The sequence below is a fragment of the Ovis aries genome, chromosome 5 (genome assembly GCF_016772045.2).
Source record: "Ovis aries strain OAR_USU_Benz2616 breed Rambouillet chromosome 5, ARS-UI_Ramb_v3.0, whole genome shotgun sequence".
Taxonomy (NCBI): Eukaryota; Metazoa; Chordata; class Mammalia; order Artiodactyla; family Bovidae; genus Ovis; species Ovis aries.
The window spans coordinates 44,254,810-44,275,120 of record NC_056058.1 but is presented as its reverse complement, the minus strand read 5'-3'; the positions used below and the strand labels follow the sequence as shown (position 1 = coordinate 44,275,120).

At 45.5% G+C, this 20,311-nt stretch overlaps 1 long non-coding RNA gene across 6 annotated transcripts in view; it reads right to left on the bottom strand.

Moving 5' to 3' along the window:
- The window catches only part of LOC114114877 (uncharacterized), a 228,873-nt gene that overhangs the window by 192,190 nt on the left and 16,372 nt on the right, over window positions 1–20,311 (bottom strand). For 5 of the 6 annotated variants that reach the window (XR_009600688.1, XR_006059951.2, XR_009600687.1 and 2 more), the window contains exon 2: window positions 18,659–18,737. The exons of the other annotated variant lie outside the window; for it this stretch is intronic. This is a non-coding gene — a long non-coding RNA (uncharacterized LOC114114877). The remainder of the gene's footprint in view (window positions 1–18,658; window positions 18,738–20,311) is intronic. 6 annotated transcript variants of the gene reach the window in all.

Genomic DNA, 20,311 nt, shown 5'->3' with positions numbered 1-20,311 from the left:
GAGGTCCCTCCTTCCTCCTCGGCAACATCTAGGCCCTTAATCCAGCTAAGACTCAGAGAGTTGAGGGTTGAGCTCACCAAGATAAAGGTACCAGCTTCATCAGGGTCTGCTCCGGGCTGGAAGAGCTGGAACACAGACAATGGCACTCCCCAAATCCATTCCTTGCCAGCAAAAAAAAAAAAAAGAGGATGGGGTACAAAGAAGGGACTGCCTGACTGATGTCTCCATGATAATTCGGCTTCCAGGGGATTTACTTAGAAAGTTTGCAAAAATGTTTGGACTGAGAATTCAAAAACAACAACAACAACAACAACATGCCCCCGCAGCAGCTGAAGCTCAGGCCGAGATGGGCAGTGGATCTGCCTACTTCTAGGACTCTGCAGCCCCTTGCTCCTTTACCTCAACGGCAGACAACCCAAACGCCTCTGCCTGGTAGGCAAGGTTGCCCACTGTCTGACTAGAGTAGAAAAGTTTCCATCGAGGAAACATCGACGGGGAGGTAGGACAGGATGTGCTGGAAGAACTGCATGATGTGCCTTGAGGGAGCCGTCTGCACTTACACTGCCTGAGCCTTTGCTCAGGCCAGTTCCCTCGCCAGCAGTCCCTCCCCTCCTGTAAATTCCAGCTTCAAGGTTCCCGGTGCTGCCCTGGACTCCATCTTCTGTGTTTGCACCCATGCTGTCTGCACAGGCTCGAGGGGCTCCCAGGATACAGCTTGTCCTGTGGACCTGGATCCCCTACTCCAGTAGGGGGGAAAGAGGCTCAGGAAGACAGAGGCCGTGACGTCCCTCTGCTGGCCTGGGCCGGCTCCATTAGGCCAAAACCCCGCCTCTGAAAATGAAGCCCTTTCTCTCTGTCCCGGTGTCAGGGGAGGGAGTGAGGGTCCCAGCCCTGGAAGCCCTCCCACAGGGCTGGGAACCCTTTGCTGGGGAAGGGAGTGGGCCCACAAGTGGTTGCACGGTCCCTGCTCACCCTGGAGGCTATGACTGTCTGGTGAATCAGCACCTCTCCAGCCACTCATCCTTTTAAGTCTAGATCTTCTCATCTAGGTTTTCTGAGTATAATTTGGTTCTGCTGTATCACCAAACAATAATGAAAACCACTCGGAGTCAACTGCCATCTCAGATAAAGGCCCGCTTGGGTCTGAAGGGGTAAAGGGCCCGCAGCCAGCATGTACGCAGCGCCTCATCCCTGCCAGGCAGGCACTTGCTGGGACTCACACACAACTCCCCTCAGAGTCCACAAATGATGGCTGTGCGTCACCCAGACCTGGATATGACTCCCAGCTTCACAATGGCTGTGTGAGCCTGGGCAAGGTACTTCACACGCTACTCCTTAATTTCCTCATCAGCAAAGTCATAGTAACAGTAATAACAAGTTGAGGGGGTTGTCGTGATGGCTGATTAAATGCACTTAGGCAGCCATTCTCGAAGTGTGGTCCTGGGACCAGCAGCCTGGGAACCGGATGGAAAGGCAGATCCCTGGGCCCTCCTTAGTCCTCCTGGCTGGGCTCCTCCGGGGAAGGGGCGTCCAGCCGCCTGCTTGCACAGACCCTCTGGTGACTGTGACGCACGCAGGGTGCAGCACTGCTGAGCTGTGTGTAGAACGCGCTTGAGGACAAGCGCCTGGCAAGCAAGCCGCCATCTGCACTGCAGGGACCACTGTCTGACTCTCTCTCCTGACAGACCTGAGTCTCAGGGAAGGCAAGTCACTGCTCCAAACAGCCAGAACCCAGGCAGCATGACTCTGGAGGCCACAGCCTACCCAAGAAGCCCTGGTGTCTTCCATTTAAAGCCCAAGTTCAGATCAGTTCACTCAGGTCATTAAGTTGAGTCCAGCTCTTTGTAACCCCATGGACTGCAGCACACCAGGCTTCCCTGTCCCTCACTATCTTCTGGAGCTTGCTCAAACTCAAGTCTGTTGAGTCAGTGATGCCATCCAACATCTTATCCTTCGTCGTCCCCTTCTCCTCCCACAAACCCTAAAGCAAAATAAGTCCTGCCAGTGTTTTCCACGTGGTAAGCAGAGGTTAGTGTGGGTAACAGCTATAAACACTTTATGCAAACCTTCAAGGAAAGCAAAGAGCCTAAGAATAGAAATGACCCCTCCAAACACATGAGGGTATAGAGCCTCTGCGGCCAGAGATAAGTCCATTTATGCTCAGGAATAAAGGAGCTGGGATACACAAGCTGAGGGCTCTCCAGGACACAGACGGCAGATCCTCTCAGGCCAGCCGCCTTCACGGCACTGCAGATAGACATGTGAGCTGGGCAAGTCACACCGTCCATCTCTTTAAGTATTTTTCAAACATGAAATGCAAAGTGCAATTAGCAGCCAGTCAAGAAACTTTGCGACTTTCCCCCCAGGACTCAGTTTCCCTGCCTGCCTAGAGGGTGGGCAACAAGGGCTGTTTCCCCTTTCCACATCTGCACCCTCTGTGCTTTCTGTGCCTTGGAAGAGACCACTTCCTCCCTCTCCTCCTCCCAAGGACCAGGCATACTCAGCTCACACTCCAGAGTCCGGGGCCACCATGCACCTACTATGAAGAGGGCACTGGCCACACCAGCTGTGAGAGGCTAGACAAGCCTGGGTCTCAGGCTGCAGGTAGAGAGTGGGGAATGGTCTCTGGGAAACCATCCTGCAGAGAACTCACTGAAGCCACTGCCCCTGGGGCTGCTGTGTTTCCCATCTTACCATGTCACCCCAAGGTAAAGACCCTGTGGGGTCCTCTCTGCTTCCAGGAGACCATTCAAACTCAATGTCATCCGTCCCAGCACTCAGTACAACACGTGGCAAGCACTATGCTCCTGATACATGTAACAAGTGTATGGAATGCTCCTAAAGCAACATTCTCAGCGCACCACGCCCCCTCTCCCCATTAAGCCTCCCCCACCTTAGCAGAGCCCACTGAGCTCCTCTGCTCTCCAGACTGTCACAGGGCCTGCGATGCCACTCTGAGTTGTTAGATCACCTTCACCTCTGCACTCTAGACACCTCCGTGTCTTAATTCCACAAGAAACCAAGCTCTCCCTGACTTTGGGCCCTTTGCATATGCTAGTCTCTCTTCTGGAATGCTCGTCCCCCTCAGTCTTTAGGCCTCCTTTAGGTTTCCTTTAGGAATCCTTTAGGCTTCAGCTTAAAAGTCACCTCCTCAGAAAAGCCACCAGAGAAGGCAATGGCACCCCACTCCAGTACTCTTGCCTGGAAAATCCCATGGACGGAGGAGCCTGGTGGGTTGCAGTCCATGGGGTCACTAAGAGTCGGACACAACTGAGCGACTTTACTTTCACTTTTCACTTTCATGCATTGGAGAAGGAAATGGCAACCCATTCCATTTCCAGTGTTCTTGTCTGGAGAATCTCAGGGATGGGGGAGCCTGGTGGGCTGCTGTCTATGGGCTTGCACAGAGTCAGACACGACTGAAGCGACTTAGCAGCAGTAGCAGCAGAAAAGCCACAGTATCTAGACTGGTTTCTCTCCCCTTTATTTAATAGCACTCGTCACAACGTGATGTTATCTTTTAGTCTCTTGTGTTTTATCTGACTGCGCACCCCACTCCAATGACAGGTCAGCTCCAGTTAAGTAAAGACCACCTCTCGCTCATCCCTGTCTTCCCAGTGCCTGGTACACTGTAGATGCAAAATAATATTTTTAGAATGAGTAGGTGAATGAATGAATACCCAGGGAGGAAGACAAAAAAGCAATACAAACGATCCTAAATGAAGACGAGAGCCAGCATACTTGGTTGCAGGAGGTGAGGGGTACAGGCTAGGCAGGCCCCAGACTCCTTCGCCCAGCCTGGCTGAGGGTAGACAAGACTGCCACGGTGGGTTTGGACCTGCTCCCAGTGGACAGAGTGGCACTGGAGAGCTCACCATAGGCTGGCGGTGACATTCTGCCCTTTCACCAGCTAGCTCCAAACCAGGGCACCTCAAACAGCCCCTTGAGCCCATGACCACCATGTGCAGACAAGGGGCTGGGCCCAATGGGAGGAGCCTTCGCCCTGCCCAGCTCACCTGTTCTCAAGGTCTGTTGCAAGTCAGGGCCAGTGGCAGGAGATGGGAAAGGACACCCGGAAAAGGGAAACTGCCATCAGCACTGCACTGACTCCACCAAATAGGTCCCCAGCGGGAGCCTGGCGTCCTCATGAGTCCCCTGCTGGAAAGCACTCAGCTCCCAGGTGGGGTGGGGGACACCTATAGAGAACATGAGACCCTGTGTCGAACCCCCGGGACAGACCCCTGCCAGTGTTTCCAGTTTATCCGTTTCTTGAGGCCCATGAGTGCCAGACTGGGCTGGGTGATCAGCCTAGCGTTTGCCTTTCATGGGCGTCTGAGCTTCTCCTTCCCAGACTTATATTTGAAACATGCCATGATGGATGTTCACGCCAATAGGAAGACTAACAGCTGGCCACCATTTATTTATTCAATGCACCTCGTGCCGTGAGAGATTTCTACACACCACTTTGCCAACTAGATACCCAGGCTGCCACACACGGGCTTGCTGCCAGTGGCTCCCCACCAAATCAGAGCCATCACTTCCCCCGTGGGCTTCTCAGGGAGGGGAGGAGGGTGGGGAGGGGTCTCTTCCTGTTCCTGTCCTCACTCACTCTGTGGCCTTAGGCAGGAGTATTTATACAGCGGCTTGGACTGCTCGCAGCCAGCGAGGTCCATTAGTTGGATGTAAATAGCTCTCAGCTCTTCAAAGGCCAGGGCGAGTCATTCTGTGAGGTCTGAGTCAGCCCTGCCAGGGTCTCGCGTTTCAAGCCTTATTCATCTTCTTGATAACTTCCATAAAGGGCCAATGCTGCCTTTCTGCTCTGCCGGTCCTGCCAACAGCACCCCCAGTGGGATTTTCACAAGAAATTGGCATTCGCTGAGCTCCTACTACATACACAACTCTAACCCAGTCACTCCAGAGGACACAAAAAGCAGAAAACACATTCACTATTTTTTAGGGAGTCAGGCACACATGGACAGGAAATAGTCCAGGTCAAATCACACTGAAACCTTAAGAAACCCAGGGCAGAGTGGCCTCAGGTATAGCGGAGTGAGCCAGGAAGGCATACAGCCCAGTGCCAAGGACACGGCCCTGCTGTCACAGGACTGGGGTGTGAATTCCAACTCAGCCTCTTTCTAACTGCATGATCTGGGGCAAGCACCTTAAACTCTCTGAGCCTATGTTTCATCTTCTGTAAAATGGAAGACTAGCGATAATAGGGTTCTTGTGAAAACTAAGTGAAATGGTTATGGAAAGCACTTGGCATGGTGCCTTGCCGCGATAAGCACTCAAGGAGCAATGGCTATGGTTTACTGGAAGAGATGCTTTCTGGGGGAAGTGAGTTCTGATGCTCTGGTATAAGTAATGGACACAGACCTATCCTCTAGCTTGTCATCTTGCCCTTGTGGGGTGGTGACTGTGACACCTGCAGCCTCTCTGATCTAAAGTCAGAGAAGAGAGGACAGGCTACTGGTCTTTGGACCATGTCTTCCAATCCCAAGAGACATACAGGCTTCTAGGAAAAAAGGAGTCCAAGTGCCATAGCAAATTAGCCCCATGGGGGAAAAATTAAAAAAACAACCAAAAAGCACGAGGTCAGATAATACTCAGGGAAGCCAAATCTGAGCCACGGCTGTGGTCAGAGGGTGATGAGAGCAGGGGAACAGCACACTTCTTGGAAATACTGCCATGGTCTTGCCTGCAGGGAGAAGCCTGGCAAACAGAAGCACAGGCCTTGTCCTCTGATAGGGAACTGTCACTGGACTCCACCTCAAGCTCTCTCTCACCCTTTGTTTCCCAACACCTTCACAACTACTACAGGGGGCAGGTGAAGCAGGTTGAAATATCATCTGCGGTTTACAGAGGTAAAACCAAAGATCAGAGAGGTTAAGCAACTTGCCCAAGGTCACACAGCAAGGCAGGGGCAAACCTGGAACTCAAACTCCATCTTCCAACTCTTGATCCAGTCCTCATGACTTTCCTTATCTTTCTCCCCAGCAGTCTCAGTGGCCAAAAATCAGAACTGTTTGAATAGTTCAAGTATATACTACAACACCAAAAAGCCTTCAACCAATCATGAGACTCCATGGAAACAAACATCATTTTACATGTGGCCACTCTCCAGATGTTCCCAAGATGGCCAGAGAGTCTCCGGGGTTAAGACAACAAAGTCTCAAGAAGGAAGCAACTGAAGTTTTTGTCAAGGGTTAACGGCAAGATAAACTATACTCCGTCCAGCTTGTGGAATACTATCAGGCACAAGGAAGAGTGAGGCAGATCTTGAAGTACCGCCATGGAAAGAACACCAGGACACTGATGAGTGAAAACCACAAGTTGCTGAATGAGGCATGTGATATGATCCCAAGGATATTTTAAAAAAAGACAACAACGAAAACAAACCCACTGGACTCATAAATATACATACACAAATACACTGGAAAATATATGGTTAGACCTACACTGGATATCTTCCACATGCCCCTGCAGATCCACTGTCCACCACGCGCCAGCCTACTCCATGCCCTGGGAGGCTGACCTGAGTGAACAGCATCAGCGGGTGACCTTGCCTCCCAGCCAATGCTGAGCAGCAGTACAAGATCAAAGGAACGGAGGAGAAGGAGCCCAGAGTATTTATTCTCCCAGTTTCTACCGATAGTGTCTCCAAAAACTGACCAAAACCAAAGGTCCCAGCCCCTTTCAAGCTGCTTGGCTCTCTTCTCCCAGGTTTCCTTGGGCCTAAAGGTGAGAAAGCCTTCCCCAGGGTACTGTGTGATGCTTTGGGCCTTCCCTTCACATGACTTTGCATAGGGTCTCTCCACTAAACCTCCTCAAATCATCCTAGTTAGAATGTGCCATGTTTCCTCCTAAGACAAACCTAAACTGGTGACAGTTAGCTGCGGCAGGGAAAAGAGGAATAAATACCAGAAGCTTAGAGATCTATAGTGACTTTAGCCTTTTCAATAATGATGTGTTGTGTTTGCTTTTTATAGTAAAAAAAACTTTAAGCAGAAATAAAAATACAGAGAACATCACAGCAAGGTCCCAAGTATCTACAGCTCAGGCTCAACACCATCAGACAGTGACCAATCATGTTCTAACCATGGACCCCCAGCCACTCCCCACCTCATACTATTTTAAAGGAAATCTATGATATTGTATCTCCTTTAATGTTGTAAATGAAGGCAATTATAGTTCTACGTTGCCTGAGTAACTAAAAATTGATTAAAAACAAAGGAATTCTCAAAGCTGTAACTTCTGAGGGTTAGAAGACTCTGTCCTTGTTTTTAGTTTGTGACACTATCAAGGTTTTTCCTAGAACCATGGCTCAGAGGCTGGCCCGGTGGCCATGCTGGTTCCTTCAGTGGACTGGGGGCCCAACTAGCTCTGAGTGGCCTTGCCATCCAACCTGTTCTAAATGTGGAGGATCTCATTATTAATACAAAACCACAGGAATACCTCCCATTCGAGCATCAGTTTTTAGGTTGTTTGGCCTAGTTTTTTGTTTTTATTCCTGTTTTAACTTTCTATTGAAGTACAACTTTATGTTTATGAGCCTTATTCCATATTGTTGGAAATAGTAGTAGGCTCTTCATTGTAATTGCAATACATAGTATTCCACTGTGTGAATTTATACCATAATTCATTTATCCTTCCTACTCTTGACGGGTATGTTGGTGGTTTCCAGTTTGGAGCTGTTACAAATGGTGTTGTTATGACATTCTAATACGTGTCTTTTGAGGTTCACATGCGTGCATTTCTATTGGGTATACACCTAGAATGGAAGGCATATTTTAAGCTTGGTAGACCCTGGTGGCTCAGAGGTTAAAGTGTCTGCCTGGAATGCAGGAGACCCAGGTCGATCCCTGGGTCGGGAAGATCCCCTGGAGAAGGAAATGGCAACCCACTCCAGTACTCTTGCCTGGAGAATCCCATGGAGGGAGGAGCCTGGTAGGCTACAGTCCATGGGGTCCCAAAGAGTCGGACACGACTGAGCGACTTAAAAAAAAAAAAAAAAAGACACAGTTACACAAAGTGTATATAATTTCCAGGATTCAATATCCTTGTCAACACTTGGGTGTTTTCTGGGTTTGTTTGCTTATTCGACCTCAGTCATTCTGGTAAATATAGTGGTATCTCACTGTGGTTTTAATTTGTGTTTCTTTGATGACTAATGAAGCTAAACACTATTTCATGTGCTTTTTTGGCCATGTGGATATTCTCTTTTATGAAATATCTTTTCAGGCCTTCCTCGCACATTTTTCTAGTGAGCTGTCTTCTTTATCAGTTTGCAAATGTTACTTATGTATTCTGGATGCATGTTTTCTTCCATCTATAGACTGACTCTTCACTTTCCTAACGGTGTGTTTTATGAAGAGAAGTTTGTACGTTTAATGTGGTCTAATTTATCAATTTGTCTGCTTGTATGGTAGCAGTTTTATGTTTTGTTCAAGAAATACTTGCCTTGAACTGTCCTCAGTTTTTATAAAGATTCTTTGAGGTGGGGGGAAAAACACCTACTGGAAATGGAATAAGAAAAGCACTAAGAGACCACTGGTGAAGGCACCAAAAGAGTAGCTCCAAGAACAAAGAATGTACAGTTGCCTTATTACAAAGATAATCTCCTGATTTTTGCAGTTCCCTTGTTAGCAGCCACTTGTCAGAACCACGGCTCTTCTCACTTGCAAAGACTTAGCTTAGACTGAACTCATCCCCATCAAGAGAAAAATGTAGAGCTTAGAGTATTTCTTTTGATGCTTAAAAAAAATTCCTGGATACTTAGCAATATGCCAACAACCAGCAAAGAAGATGAGTACAGGGATTCTTGAACCATAAGGAATAGTAGGGAAATGCCAGCATTAAAACTGAAATGGCTTTCAGAGGATAAGTGTTTTTAAGAAGAATAATTATGTTTCTATAGGGGCCACCCTCTCTCACAAGAGGTACAACTCCTATACTGTATGAAAAGATTTCTAAAAACTTCTACCATGGAACATTTCTCTCACTGAAAGTAATAAATTAAAAATGTGATTAACATAGGTAGTGGTCTTATTGTCACCAAATTTGTTAATCCAAGTAATTTTAAAGCATTTGTTGCAATGACAGATGTTCCTTTAAAAATCAGTATTTTCACTTTTTTTTCAGTAATAAGTATGGAAGATGATGGTGGCCGCCTAAACTCAAACCTTTCCTCACATCTAAAACCAAAAGTAAGAAACACACAAAGCTAAGACTGATGGGGGGTGGGGGTAGGCAGGAAAAAAAATCTACACATGACCCATGTCTTCAACATTACGAGGCACTAGATAATACTATGAACTTCAAATTACAGTTAAGTAAAGAAATGAGCACCAAATTTCAACACAGCACCTACAACTGCTGCAAGCTTTTGACTATAGAGCACTAAAAAGGGGAGTCTTGGGAAATCCATGAGGAAAGGGGGAAGGGGAGTGGAGGGCATGGACAAAGAATGATCCCAGAAAGGAAAAGCCCATCGCTGAAGTCTATTATACCTCAACAAAGCTGGAAAACAAAAAGACACAGTAAACTTAGCAGTTCACAACACTGGCTACAGGGAGACGACTTAAAAGTGAGTCAGGTTAGAGGCGGCAATGACAGAGAATTATGACTTTTAAAAGAACAAGGAAATTAAAAAGTGTTGCCCCGTAGAGGATTGACAGTAATTTAAAAAAGAAAGAAAGAAAGAGAGGGAAACCAAGAATCTTGCAGGAAAAAAGAGAGAGAGTCAGAAACAAAATATACCAAACCCTTCTCTTCATTCCCAAGGACTCCTGAAGTCCCTTGGACTGCAAGGAGATCCAACCAGTCAATGCTAAAGGAAATCAGTCCTGAATACCCATTGGATGGACTGATGCTGAAGCTGCAACTCCAATACTTTGGCCACCTGATGCGAAGAACCGACTCATTGGAAAAGACCCTGATGCTGGGAAAGACTGAAGTCGGGAGGAGAAGGGGACGACAAAGGATGAGATGGTTGGATGGCATCACCGACGCGATGGACATGAATTTGAGTAAGCTCCGGAGTTGGTGATGGACAGGGAAGCCTTTGCAGTCCATGGGGCCGCAAAGATTCGACAGTGACTGAACTCAACTCTCTCCACTCCCAGCACTAAGCGTTCAATACACTGTACTTCACTATACTGACATAAGAGGGCACTCTTGAAATAGGAACTCTCCTCAAAAATGCCTACGGATGGGAGGGGAAAAACAAAATCAGAATAAGGCCATATTAGCTACTATAAGAAGAAAAGATAAAATATAAATCAAACAGTTTAGCTAAAAATTTTCTCACCCTCCCACCAAAATAAAAAACAGCCATGAAACAGAAGAAGAAAGCTATAAAGTAACATTTCGAGCTAATTAAATACTATTTTAAATGTGAAGCTATAAAAAGCTAGATTCACATATAAAACCTAAGAATAAAATAAGATTCCTCAAATTAGGAAGAAATGCAGTGAAAGTTGATAAAATTCAGGAAAAAAATTAAAGAAAAATTCAAAACTATCTCAAAAATAAAGAATACATTACAAGGTACCAAAGAAAGAATAAGTCTAAATAAAACAGTTAACAAGGGCCAATGAAGAAAGATAGTAAAACAAACAAACAAAAAAAAACAGAATGGAAATTAGTTTAAAAAGAAATAAAAAATATCAGAGAGAAAGTAGCTAAAATGGAACATAGGCAAAGAAGGTCCAATATACATATGATTGGAGTCCATGAAGAAGAAAAATAAAATAATGCAACAGAAATGGTATTTAGAAATATAATCCAAGAAAACTTTCCAGAAATAAAAATCTTAAATCAACATATTGAAGAGGCCCCCTGTGTGCTTGGAAAACTAACCTAGAATGATCAATTTTGAGATGTTTCCTAGTAAAATGACTTGATTTTAATGTCAAAGAAAAACATCCTCAACCTCTATGCAAAAGCCTCAAATTCTTAATGCAGGTGAGAAATTTAGTCTGGCATAAAACTTCCTTTGAGCCACATAAACAACAAGGTCAGAGTGAAACAGCATTTTCAACACACAGAGAAGAGAGTACAAGCCACAGATTTTATATTTAGCCTTATCAAACCAAGCTTTACCCAACCAAAAGATAATGGGGGAAGGGCCTTCAGCAAAGGGATCAATGGTGATCACATGATATATTTAATTACAGAGCTAAGAATAAAAGGAGGAGAAGCTGGGGTCACGGTAACAGAAGAATATATAAACATTATACGTTCTGACCAAGCAGGAAAAAAGTAACTTTAAAAATGGGAACAAAGGGGAAAGTAAAATATGACCACTGATTGTTGTTTAGGTAATAGATGGGAGTAAATTATATCATTAAAAACTGACAGTCCACAAGGTAAAAGCTTAAGAATAGGATAGATTAAGGGCAGTGTAGATGGTACAAACGCAAAGGCAATGACTTGATCAAAAATACAAACCCTTCTAAATACCAAAGAAACTTTTAGACAATAACGGAAAAACACCAAACACAGAGAAAGGGACTTAGTAAGCATAACATAATATGCACAGTCCTAAGGCAGCACCTCAGCCTGTTACTTAATGGGAAACACCAGAGGCATTTCCACTGAAGACACAGATGCCCACCGTCCTGCTGCTAACACTGTACTGGAAGTATCAGCTGTGAAACTGGGCAAGAGAAAATAGCACGAGTCTTGAGAGTTGTAACAGAATAAAGAAAGTGAACTGTACTGCACAGGACATGAGAGCACACCCAGAAAACCTAGAGAAGAACTGATAAAATTCAGAATTTCTCAAAGCTGTTGATATCATAACTCCTTTACATCCTTAAAAATTATTAAAGACCTCAAAGAGCCTTTATTTACATGGATTGTGTCTATTGATATTTACTGAATTCAACATTAAAACTGAGAAAATTCTAAATATTAATTTAAAAGTAATGCTAATAAACATGTTAACATAAATAGCATTTTTTGAAAATACAAAAACTTCCAGTGAGAATGACATTGTTTTACATTTTTGCACATCTCTTTGTTGTGGAGTTTAACAGAAAACAGCTGGATTTTCATATCTGCTTTTGCATTTAGACTGTTATTATTTCACATATTATGTAGCCTCTGGAAAACTCCACTGTACACTCAAGAGAGAGTGAAGTTATTAATAAATGGGCAAATTATGTCTTATTTTTACAAAAAGTATTCAGACCTTGTGAATCCACTAAATGTGTCTCAGGAACCTCAAATGTACTGACACCATGTAGTGAGAACCATTGAACTAACTCAAGCAATAAAATAATTCATCAAGGCAGCAGGATATAAAATAAACAAGAGTCAACAGCCTTCATAAGCACAAATAATAAATAATCAGAAGATACAATGTAACAGAAACCTCCCATTTAAAACAGCAGTAGAAAAGATAAAGTACTTAAGAATAAATCTAACAAGAAATATTCAACACTCTTATGAAGAAAACTATAACACACTCCTATAAAACACAAAAGCAGACATGACTACTTGTTTGTTTTGGGCATGACTGAGCATGCAGGCATAGACGGAATTAAAACTGTGTGGTATCGGCACATAAAAAGACAGATGAATGGAACGGACTACAAAGTTCAGAAATAAACCAAACCACCTGCGGAAATCTAGTCCCTGATAAAGGTGATATGTCAAGTCACTCAGGCAGAGATATAGTTTGTAATAAAGGGTACTGATACAATAGATAGATACTTGGAAAAAAACTAAATTTGATCCATTCTTCACATTACATGCAAAAATAACTTCCAAACCAACCAGCGATCTAAGTGCGAAAAACCAAATCACACTACTACTAAAATAAAACACGAGTGAATTCTTCCATAAAAATTATGAATCAAAATCCAGATGAAATCAACTTTAAAAAATGATAATTTTGACGACTACAAAATATTTTTTAAGTTTTGCATGGCAATAAAACACCACAAGTAAATTCAAGACAAACATCAAACTGGGAGGAAATATTTACAACGTACATCACTGATAAAGGGCTAACGTATCTTTAAAAGGCTCTTAAAAATCATATAGGAAAATAAGCAATGACATAAACAGACAATTCACCAAAAAGAGTTAAGAATGCTTCTAAAACCTATGAAAGATGTTCAAATTTACGCACAGAGAAATATAGAACAAGACTTTACTGAGATACTATTTTTCACCTATAAGACTGGCAAAAATTCAAAATCTTGACCTATGTTCTGTTGGCAAAGTTGTAAGGAAATAAATACTCTCACACACTGCTGTTGGGAATGCCTTTTGTACAACTCCTAGGAAGAGGAATCTGGAACAGTAACAAAACTATGTCTCTATCTATCTTGATTCAATAGTTCTACTTCTAAGAAATCGCCCTAAAGACACATCTCCCACAATGAGCATATACACACATAAAGTTCATTCATTGCAACATAATATTGCAAACTACCTAAATTCTCAAACATAGGAAACTGATGGAAGATAAACTTGTTCGCTCAGTCGTGTCTGACTCTTTGCAACCCCGTGGACTGTAGCCTGCCAACCTCTGTCCATGGGATTCTCCAGGCAAGAATACTGGAGTGGGTTGTCATTTCCTTATCCAGGGGATCTTCCCAACCCAGGGATCGAATCCGGGTCTCCTGCATTACAGGCAGATGCTTTATCCTCAATGGCACCCCACTCCAGTACTCTTGCCTGGAAAATCCCATGGATGGAGGAGCTTGGTGGGCTACAGTCCATGGGGTCGCTAAGGGTCGGACACGACTGAGCGACTTCACTTTCCTTTTTCACTTTCATGCATTGGAGAAGGACATGGCAACCCACTCCAGTGCTCTTGCCTGGAGAATCCCAGGGAAGGGGGAGCCGGGTGGGCTGCCATCTTATGGGGTCACACAGAGTCAGACACGACTGAAGCGACTTAGCAGCAGCAGCAGCTTTATCGTCTGAGCCACCAGGGTAGCCCTGTTATATACACACAATGGAGTAAAAATATGCTGCTGTAAAATAGAATGGGAAAGACTTTTATTAACTGATATAGAGTGGTTTCTAGAATACACTGCTAAATGAAAAACACTTACAGTATATGACATTTTGTGTAAGAAAAAAGAAATAGGAAAACATATATGTTTGCTGGCTTTTGCAAAAAGAGACACACTAAAAGAAAAAAAACAGAAAAATATAAAATTGGTTACATCTGAGGGAATGGGAAGGAGACTGAATGAAAGAACTATGGAAAGATGTACCACTTCTCCGAGCATACTTTTATTATAGCTTGGACTTTGGGAAGCATATTAATATTGTACATAATCAGAAATAAAATTCTATCAATAAAGATGAGGGGAACAAAAAGCTAAAATTGAAAGCAAATGAACCAAACATACTTCTGATAAATCTAAGCATGAGATATCATCTGATAAACCTAAATTGAGAACAACACTGAAAAGGAAAGGAAATAAGAGGTAATCCAAGTAATGGGTTTTTTTTTTTTTTTTTAAAAAGTGTGCAAGATCCTCTGGAGGAGATGGCAACCCACTCCAGTATTCTTGCCTAGAAAATCCCATGGACAGAGGAGCCTGGTGGACTATATATAATCCATGGGGTCGCAAAAGAGTCAGACCCAACTTAGTGACTAACCAACAACAACAAATGTTGACTATATACCCTCAGTCTAAAGGGGGAAAGAACTGCAAACTAATCGTGAACTCTTTTTATTTCTGTCTCTTTTGGATTTTGACTGTGCTTTGCGTGACATGCAGAATGGTTCCCCTCCCAGGGATCAACCTGGGACTCCTCAGTGAAAACACCAAATCCTAATCATAGGCAACCAGGGAACTCCCGTGTGAACTCTTTTAGTTAAGCCTTTTTTTTTTTTTTACAGTTAATATGGGTATAGAAAATTTGAAACTATTTTACGTATATTATGGGGTTGAGGATATCAGTAAATGTGTGGTGGTGTTGGGAGCCAGGGTTCTCACTGTGGAAGAAGGGAGATTCAAACGCGGGATGGTATGAAGGGAGGTAACAAAGAACATGCAGGGATGGGCTGGCTTGAGAGCAACATCATGGAACTGCGGGAAGGCTGTATACATATATATGTATGTATGTATATAAAATTTTAAATATGTATGAACATGTGTGTGTCACTCAGTCACATCTGATTCTTTGTGACCCCATGGACCCACCAGGCTCCTCTGTCCATGGAATTCTCTAGGCAAGAATACTGGAGTGGGTTGCTATCTTCCTCTCCAGGACATATATACATATATAACTTCAAATGTGTGTTATTTATTTATTTCAAAGCTAGGATGTGTTAAGTGTGTGTTTGTATATATATATACACAATATGTACCTCCTATGTTTGAAGGGGTCTGGAAGCAATGAGACGCCAGTAGCACTGGGCATACCTATTATATTTAAATACCACTTTCCTTTCAAAGGAACCAGGCTTCCTGAGCACAATGCCTGATTCCAAGATAAGGGCAGTGGCAAGGAAGGTACAAGGCAAGCCTGAAAATATCTTGTATATTGATGGTAGCATGTCAAAAGGACGCAGGAACCAAGCTGGAAGGTGATTTCACTGGCTACATCTGGGACAATTTCAGGATCCAAATACGTAACAATAGTAGAGCTTATAACCCATGGAATAAAGTAGGCATCTATGAGACTATGAGGAGGAAGCAGTAGGAGAAGCAGAAGGGAGAAGCGAGAAGGGAGGAAGGAAGAAGAGAGGGAGGGTGCAAGGCAGGGATGGTGGGCTCTTAATCAAAGGAGAATGCCAACTGATAAACGTGGAGGAAGTATGGGAGCTGGAAAATCACCATTTTATGACCAACATGGTAAAGACTGGTTGGAAAAGAATCACTGAAGGATTAGATTCAGGGTGGAGGGGATATGATGAAGAGCAGGCTATTCCCATGTCACAGTGGCCCCTCACAGACCGCTTATCAGTTACAAGGCGGGAAGAGTAACCTCCGCTGACCCTTGAGCAACAGGAGTCTGAATTGCACAGGTCTACTGATGCGCACACTTTTTTTCAATAATAAACACTACAGTACTCCACGATCTGTGGTGGGTGGGCTTCAAGGATGGGAAATCACAGATACAGAGGAACCACACGTACAGAGGGCCGCCCGTAAGTTATATGCAGACTTTTGCTGTGCAGACAGTCGGTGTCCCAACTCCCATGTTGTTCAAGGGTCAGCTGAATACAGTGTAGTAACCAGACAACACCTTGACCAGGAAATCTAAGTGACTGATGCGGGACACCAACATGGACCAGGAAGGCAGCACGTGCCTCCTGCTCTGAAACCTTGCAAGGATGCGGCAGCCCAGCCAGAGTTCTCAAACCTGAATCTAAAAATAAGGAAAGGCTGAAGAATGGTTCCAGACTGAAAGTCATTCAACAGAGACCTGACAGCTAAATGCAGTCTGTGCTCGTGGACCGGATCCTGTACTGAAAGGAAAAAATCTGGAACAGGGACTGTAGTTGCAGGGTGACAATTAGCTACTCAATGGCAAACATCTCCCGGTTCCGAAAAGAGCTTCTGAAATCTTGATTTGGCAAAGGCTCCCACGTACTCTTCCCCACGGCTGCATCATCTTCACTAACAGTAAGCAGGTGGTCTGAGGAGGACAGCCATCCAGGGCCTGGAGAGGGCAGCCCCAGACCCCAGCCTTTAATCTGCACAGAGTATGGCTGACTTCAGTATTCCTAGACTTCCATAGTGGATGCCAAAGCCCCAGAGCACCTTCTAAACAAGCCTCGGGCATAGTGGAGGCCTAGAAGCAAAGGGTGTGGCCTTCTTCTGACCTTCAACCAGAATGGAGGTGGCCCAATGGGCAAAAGCCCAAACTCTGCCCCCGCTGGAATTCAGTGACCTTGTGTAGCCCTGGCCACAACCTCAGGCTTTGCAAGAAGTCCCCTGATCCTCCTCCCAGTCTGGCTGGCCAACAGAAGTTGTCAGCAGACACCCCAGTGACTCATTCAATGTGAAGATGGGGAGAGCAGGGGAAAATGGGAAAGGAGTGGTCACTCATGTTTGGATGTACTTTTCTTTCTGGAGATTTATTCTAGATGATTGTGTCTGAAATACTCAGAGTGAGAATGGCTTTTGTGTCGAAAACAAAGGGAAATGGGAGATTTCATCTTCTCAGATATGTGTTTAGTTGGATTATAGCTGGCATCGGTACGCCCATGGTTTCATGAGGTTGTGTCAGCTACAGACAGACGGGACCAAGCAAGGAGTCTGTATTTTCCATGTCTTCAAGTCACTGAAGCAATTTTGGAATTTCACAATGTTCGCCCCCACAGCCAGGTAAATCTGAATGATTCCAGTGGGGCAAGCAGGGGTGAGGGGGAGCGGAGAGGGGCATGGAAATTCAGGGAGAGGGCCCGATGGCCGTGACGACAGCTCTGTCATCTCCTTTAGCTCTTCCCGAAGTATCTGTTTCTATGCTCTTGAATCTCCTTTGAGGTCAAGATCCAATTTGTATTCAAGCTAATAATTAGGGCTTTGCTTGCAGAGGTTTGCTTGTTGGAGTCAGAGCAACACTCAGCTGCCTAGGCCGAGATCGCATGGAGAAGAAAAGCAGGGCTGGATTTTATCTCTAAGATGGGCTGACACAGAGCCTGGCCTCATCCAGGGATTAAGTGGCTGGTAGCAATGACAGCCAACAGCCAGAACAAATGCTAAGTGATGGGCTGACAACAAGCAAACCAACTGGTGCTCTAGAAGTCCATTTTGCCTTCTCCTTCCTCAACAAACACCGTGATGAGTTTCCCAAGTGACAATCGCAGAGGATCCCAGCATTTTACAAAAACCAGTCTTATCAGCCCCAAATTCAAGTGCCACAGTGGCTTCCTCACCCCTTAGCTTTGTGACCCTGGAAAGCATCACCGGCCTCCCAAACGGCTCCATCTCCTAAACGAGAATGTTCCCGCTGACAAGACCTCCCCACATTTTCTTCTCACTGGCCTCTGGAATACGTTATCGCGAGAGGGAAAGTCACAACACATGAACTTGGAGCAGCTGGAGAGGAGACTGAGAATGACTCAGGAGTCTTTTTTTTCTCTGTTTCAGAAAAGGCCATTTTGTACCCAGTTATGGGAAAGGCCAAACGCTGAGGTGCACCTTCAAGCAACCTGGAGTGCGGAAGAGCAACCACCCCTTCTCTCTTCACTTGCCACAACTCTGGGGAAAAGCTCACGACTCCAGATGCATAAAACCGGGAAGACAGTCCACAGCTCAGCCAACTGCCCCCTCTTCCAAGGTGCCCACAAGGGGCGTGAGGAAGAGCATCAGCACAGTTAGCAACCACAGGGTGGGCTCACCTGGGGGCCTCGGAAACCCTATCTGCTGAGGCCCAGCTGGGAGTCAAGAGTCCCTCCCGGAGGCTTCCTGCTTCCAGGGAATTCTCTAGGCTGAGCAGCTTCAAGCTTTAGGATCCTGACCAGGCTGCTCACCAGAGAGGTTGCCCCAACTCTCTCAAGGCGTCTGAATGGCCTGATTCGAGAATACTGCATGGCCTCAGAAAGAAGTCCCCCTGTCAGAACTCCTCTGGAGGACATGTGAATGGGGGACAGGGCGGCTAGCTGGCTGGTGGCCATCCTCAGCACAAAGGCAGGAGTTAGTGGTGCCAGGTGTGTTTAAAGTTCGCTTACCTTTGGTCCCTCATGCCGGTGTGACGGACAGTATTGTGGGGAGGCGTATTCAGTCGGTAATATGTTTCTGTCAGAGAGGCTGAAAATAAAAGGGAAGGGGTGGGAGGGAGGCCGCTTTTGTGCTGGGAGTAAACATCCAGTGGGCTGGGGTTTTTTTCTCCTCTTCATGTGCACAGGGCTGTGAGCACTGGAAGTCTACTGACTTCTCTAACATTCCTCCTTCTCCATAAAAATGCAAGTCCTGGCTAAGGAGGGTTTCTCTCCCTCCTCTGTTGGCTAACCTGAGAGACTACAGCCAGCCACTCGGCGGTTACCGAAAGCCCCGGCCTGGCATAATGAGAAGATTTCTGACCATGGGGCGCTGCTCCATACAGAACTCCTCCAAAGGCAGTCGGCACCCAGGAGGAAACATGCCAAAGAATTTCTTCTCCATTAAATTATGAGGTGAGCTGAAAAAACACAGCTAAATCACCCCTAGTCCAGGGCTCACATGAACCCCTGGACTAAGAAAATAACTTTTTAGGGCTGGTTTCTCAGCAGCCACTTGGCCAGATACCAGAGTCCCTTCCCTACGATTTCAGACACCAGGAGGGAAGAACACTTTGGCCTTAGATAAGCCTTAGATAAGTCACCTAAAAACAGGCACCCTTGGCTTTCAGGGTCAATCACCTCCCCCATAACAGACTAGAGGAAAGGTATTAACATTACACGTAAGTCAGCCCCCATGAAAACAGCTTGACCTCTGTTGGTAAAACTTGGGTGTCAGCGGTCCAGTCACACTGCTAAGCGGCGTTAAGCACAGATGCCCCACTGGACCTCAGACTCTGTGTTTAAGGCCCGTGAGAGCTGCAAGCGGGCAGGGCTGAGAGGGTTGCAGTCTTTGTGTATAAAACTACCACGGAATGAAAATACACTGCGTCTCAAACTGGGCTGAGTGCCGGGCGTGGGCCAACAGCAGCTGTGGCTCCTCGCCCCCTCCAGTGGGGCCTGGAGAAGCCACGGCTCCAGACCTCCCTCCCTAAAATAGGAATGAGAGTATCCTCACCACACTTGTCCTCTGCCCTTTCGTGTTCCTAAAGCACATGTGACATTCTCAAAGTCAGGCCAAACCCATTCCTAAGACTTGGCCCATCGGTCCCTGGAAAGAGGTTTAGTTCTGCCCCCAGATGGTTCGGAAACGTGACTGCTGCACTGCTTTGTATCAAAATGCCCCAAACATCCACCAAACTAGAGCCTCACTTTGTTAAAAGTGCCTTGGAGAGCTATTCACATGAGTGAACTCCAGCCTGTTTGTTGGGGGTTCCTGACTTCCCCAGAACTGCTCGTCTACAGTACTGGGCATGGTTTATTGCGTAGTAAAAGGTCCCCAGCTTCCAGTGAGAAAGCGCGGCAGCCTCCTATACACTGAAGCTCCTACACCTTTCTTTCTGCCCTTTGGCTGAAGTTCCCTGTGCTATCCATCCACACTCTGGGGACTTCCCAGGAAGGAAGGAATGAGGTGGGCCTGGGCAGACCCCTCTGCCCAGTATAAGAATGCCCAAGTTGGACAGGCTGGCTTGTCCTCCCTTTGTTCCACTGTCTCAGGGCAGAGCGCCAGCACCACATCAAGGGGTCACAGCCCACACCTCCCACTGTGGCTCCTACAGGGCACAC